A 5,728-nucleotide genomic window follows, 5' to 3' on the forward strand; every position below is an offset into this window, starting at 1 on the left:
GTTTAAAAGTTAAAAGTTAAAAGTAAAGTAAGTAAGTAGTAGTAGTAGTAGTAGTAGTAGTACGTAGTACGTACGTACGTACGTACGTACGTACGTACGTCTCTCTCTCTCTCTCTCTCTCTCTCTCTCTCTCTCTCTCTCTCTCTCTCTCTCTCTCTTCGTTCCCTGTCCCCTGCTCACGTCTTTGATTAATAGTTGTCTCTCGTGTCGCGGACGTGCTTTAGAAGTTAAGCGGGAACAAAAGTGACGGCGAACGAGCGCTCGCAAGCAGCAGTAGCAGCAACAGCAACAGCAACAGCAGCAGCAGCAGCAGCAGCAGCAGCAGCAGCAGCAACAGCAGCAGCAACGTCTCTGCCGCGGCGATATAATTTGCGCAAATGTAGGAAGTAATATCGCGGGGACAACAAGAGTCTCGCGACGCTCTTTGCAAAATGCGCCTGGCTGAACGCGCGAGCACGAGAGCGATGCGAGCTACACCGAGAGCAGGACAAAGGGACGCCGCTTTGTTTCTCCATCCCTTTCTTCTCTCTTTCCTTTCTCTCACTCTCCTCTCGGCCCTATCCGCCTTCCAGCCGACCCGTTCCTCGCGTTGCCTTCCCGCGCCCTTTCGTGCCGGTTCGCCGTGTCGTTTCGTGCTCCAGATTCCGCGGATTCTACGCGCCTCGCCCTCTCATAGAGAGATCGCCCGCACTGGATTTTATATCAAAAATCTCGCCGTTTATTGCTTTATTGCCTCTTTCGTGTAAAAAGAGAACAAGAATGTAACATTTTCAACTCGTAAAATTACGCGTTTGTGGTTTATGATCATTACATGCTATATATGAAACTAAAATCTTTGTACAACTCTGTTGATATATAAGTGCAGATTATATAACATTAGAATATTAAGAACTATTTATTTATTTATGCTTTTGAGGAAAAATAAGCGCTAAATGGTAGTTGATATATTCTCGAGATGTATATATTGTCGAATCTTACTTGGGTTAGTGAGAATTGCTCATAAATTCCGAACGAAACACATATGCGGTGATGAATTTTTTAATGGCCAATAGAACGAACGATTTATTGGTTGCAAGATTGGTTTTGTGAATGCTTGTTGTAACGGAAAAATATTGAAGGAGGACTATTCGGGAAGAGAAAGAATTAACTGAAAAAATTACTCGAATACGACGTGGCCTCCGAATATTGTTTGGAGGGACTCTGTATGCGCGTGGCGATTGAAGAATTACGTTGTAATTGGTCGAATAAAAAATTGGGATTGCCGCATGAAAATGATCTGCCCGGTCGGTCGGTCGGTCGGTCGCGAGCTTTTTCTGCGTATCGGGGGACGGAAAAAAATTTGTCGATGACAATCGCTAATCAAATCGTTCGGCGACTAATTGTTCGCCGAATGGCTCGTTCGAATTGGTACGAGGAGTGAAAATTGAAAATGTTTGCCGGAGGCTTCGTTGAGCTTTGAAAGAGAGGAAAGTCGGGCTAGACGGAACCATTCGTAGCAACAAATTGCACAGTCGTCATGAAAAAAAAAAAAAATGTAAACGCAAAGACGATCCTTTTGTAAAAGTTTTATATATAAAATTTAATAAGATTAATTTAATAAATGATCGATATTTGTAGGTTGGACATGATGTGATTAGAAATATCTTTTTTAGTGAGATTAAGGTCCCTTTGAAGTTTTACTTTTTAATTAGATCTCTCATTTCTGTTATCCTACGTTAATTAATGTACAAGGGCGTAAACGCAATATATTGAAACGCACGTATTTAATCTTGTCTCGCAGAATTTAAGAGGACATACGAGAGAACGTTATAAAAGTATATATTCTCATTTTCGTATCAACCTTTCGCGATTTATGTAACAAGCTCGCCAACGCTGAAAACCCTTTAAAAACCCCACAGTCTCGGTCTTTCTCGGCGCGTTTTACTTCCTCTCTCGGAATAATGGAAACGCTCCAAAGTTTTTACGACCGCTCTCGCCTCCTCTTTGTCGCGCTGCTCGAACGCACCGAAATTCTTCTTTCCTCTTTACGGTGCCAGGATCATAACTCGGGTCCTCGCGTGCACCGGTAACAAAGTAGAAAAGACATTGGCCGATTTTAAAGTGTTTTCAGAACTACCGTAAAATACTAACTTGCAGCCGCGGATATTAAACGCACATCGCTATTTAATTTTGTTCGTTAACTTCGTTGGAATACAACGATATTTATGCACGACACATTTGTTATTTGTTCGTGTTTTTCAACGTTATGCTTTATAGGATTCTTTTATATATAAAAATCCAATAATTAATATTTCGATAAATTGCAATATTAATGCGTGGATCTGTTTTTTTTTTGTATTTTTTTCTTTCTTTTTTCCGTTTAAGTTAGATTTCCGCGCGCGCGAGTAAGAACGATTTACTGTCCGACGAGAAGTGCCTGGAATGATTAATCGTGGAAATTAATTAATAGCTGGGAAAGAGGCAAGAAATGATGCGCGGTTTCCCTTGATTAATCCGTCACGTGGATATGCGTGGGATTTCGTGAAATCGTAATCAGACGAATGGTCCTTTTCACCACGGCGGATGATGGACTATGATACATCGAAAGGGATTCTGTTCATCTCGTGCTCTCTCTCCCATTGTTTGACCCCCGTCGTAAATACACGTTATATCGCTGACGCCCCGGCTGGATAGCAACTATTTCTCCGGGCATCTCGAACACAATTGCACGATCTCTCTCCCATCTGGCGCTCTTGATTTTCTACTTTACGTTTTGCAAGCGGCGCCTCTTATCGTTATTATTTCATGCACATCAGTTAGATCGTAAATCGATAAATCTGAATTAATCAAAATTTCATTCCGCTTCAATTGTATCTTTTTTCTTCATTTTCTTTATTTAATATAAAATTATGAAAATTACATTTAACTTTAATAATTTCCTAGCGAATATATATATCTTTTTATAGTGTTCTCTAAAAGTTTTAAATGTATAAGTAACAATCAACAACGTGGCATTCATGCTTTACGGTTGCAAATTTAGAAACTCCGTCTAAAACTGATTACTCATTTCCCTTTGTGTATATTTGGAGAAGATACTTGGTGCGTTTAAGATTAAAGAAAGACGAGTAAGAGACAAAGAAAGAAGAAAAGAGAGAAGAGGAAAGCCGTTTGGGTTTCGTAATTGGTGAGTTTTAGCGGCATAATTCCCATCCATCCACAGGGGCGTATCGTCCCGGCCTATGGCTTTTTAAGCGTCGGTCTACGATGTCCATTGGGGTAGTCGAGTCCGCTTCCCATCACATGGACACCAACACGCACGCACAATCCTCTTTCTCGTTGTGTATACGGGGGTGCGGGGTACGAGCTTTACTCGGCTGTTGGGATCCGTTAGGCTCCGGAGTTTGAGGGTAAGAACGGTATGACAAGCATTTGATGAGGGGACCAACGCCGCCCACTGAAATCCCAAGCGGTTCTCATCCTTGTTCTCGGAAATTATCCTAAATCATTAGATGTTGCCGGACACACATTCTCGTGTTAAAGGCGTGAAACGGCAAACCGTTTCCTCTCTCAATGAGAAAGAAATATTTTATATTTACTGCATTTTAACTTTGATATTGGCAAAATACTTGTACAATCGCATGGTATAAACTTATTTTACAACATTGAGTATTAATAATCAAGTTAAAATAAATCGATTTATTATCGCATTTTTTGTTTTAATCACTTATTTAATTAAGTTTTTTTTTATTATTTTGCCGTTTTCAAGAAATTTTCTGAATTTTTAAAAGAAATCATTTTTTAAATAAACATCATTCTTGTTTAAGCACGATTAAAGATTTGGATTTAAAAAGGTATTTATAGGGAGGAGCAGCGATCGATAGTGAATTAACTCTCGAAGGCGTGTTATCGTAACGCGACCAGCGCGTCCAAGGTGGCCGCGTTATCGCTGTCTTTTTATTGCTCGGCTTTTATTGTTCCCCGTGCGAGAGGAGGTGGGCGGTTTGGAATGTGTCTTTGGTCTCCAAGAGCAAGATTGATCACCACTGCCAACTGTGTCGGAGATGGTCGCAACACTCTTGCCACATATCGGGGGAGGGGGAGGGGGGAGTCAGCGAGTGTCCCCAGGACGAGTGACTCTCAGAGACCGCTCTTCTCTCTTTCTCTCTCGACCAACTATCGGGGCATTAGTTTGTCGATGTGCCTTCTACTCGAGGTTGGGAAACCCTGGCGGGATCTTGTTCAACATTTACATTTACATTTACATGTCGAACGGGGATCGACCCTCGGCCAGCCTCGTTAAAGGACAAGCGAACTGGAGAGACAAGGAAGGATAGAAGAAGAAAGGAGCGAGAGAGAGGGGGGAGGGAGGGAGGGAGAGAGAGAGAGGCATTTGGGATGAAGGGCACCAGCGATAATACATAGACTCAGTGAATGACTATCACTGCCGTCGATTCGTCGTATATCGCGAATCATGCCGATCGATCGAAAGAACGACCGAACGCTGTATATCGGAATGCTAGCGGCTGCCTCATAGCGGTTTCAATTAGCCGGAAATTTCGTTAGCTGCTTATTCGATCAGGTAGTTGCTGTAGGGTGAACGGTCAATCGGTAATTAACCGCTCGAATCGCAAACTTTGACTTTATATATTGTAATATCGAACGAACATTATCAGCACACATATAGCTATAATACATTGCACCTCTGAAATGAGATCAAATATAATAATACAATAAAAGAAATATATGTGAAATAAGTTCGCCTCGCAATCTTACGGTAATTTTAAAAGAGAAGAAATTTTCTAATTTAGAGCCATTTAAGTATATATTTGTCAAAATTATCGATTAATCGTAATTGTTAATTATAAGAATTATTTTAAATCCAGATACAAATTAATATATCATATTTGCGTGTTTAATTAATTTCGCGATGACATTGATTGAACATTATGAGATAATTGATCACAATCGTTTCTCGTAACGAGCGTATCCGAGAAAACGCTCGTCTTGATCAATAAATCCTTTGAGATTCTTTGCCTTTTGCCTTCCCCTTGATCACGATTCCTCGATTCTTCGTGATAAAAATAGCGATAGCGGTACGATTGTACTTTTCTTATCGATTTGTATTAAGGTACTTTCCGAGTCTCGAAAGTTGTGTACGTGCAAACTTAACTTGAATCTATACTTTAGAAAGAAGAATTCGTTCATGCCGGTTAAGTCATTCTTTTTCTGTGTTAATGAAAACTTTCCGAGTATTCATCCGAAGACTTCGGACGAGATTATTCCGTCTTTTTTTCTCATTAAACTAACAGGAGATAATCGAAACTGTGTATCTTTTTGCCTTTCTCTATAGTTTCTCGCCATTGCAACTCTATTTGCGGAAGTTACAGTACATTGAAACAAAACTCGGATATCTATTCGACTCCGACAAAGTTGAATTTTTAGCGTACGATATCGCCAGGCAGATCATTTCCGAGCAAAGCTTTGAGAAAACGAACAGGTGATACACGTCTCGCTGCTCTCACATGGATAAAACGATTATCGTTCTCACGACGTGGCGTATAAGGCCGGGCAGAGAAAAGGTTGCGATGCGTGAAAGAGAGAGAGAGAGAGAGAGAGAGAGAGAGAGAGAGAGAGAGAGAGAGAGAGAGAGAGAGAGAGAGGACGACGGACGACGACGTACGACGTACGTACGTACGTACGTACGTACGTACGTACGACGTACGACGGTACGGACGGTACGGACGGTACG

This window comes from Atta cephalotes, assembly GCF_000143395.1.
Source record: "Atta cephalotes unplaced genomic scaffold scaffold00019, whole genome shotgun sequence".
Lineage (NCBI taxonomy): Eukaryota > Metazoa > Arthropoda > Insecta > Hymenoptera > Formicidae > Atta > Atta cephalotes.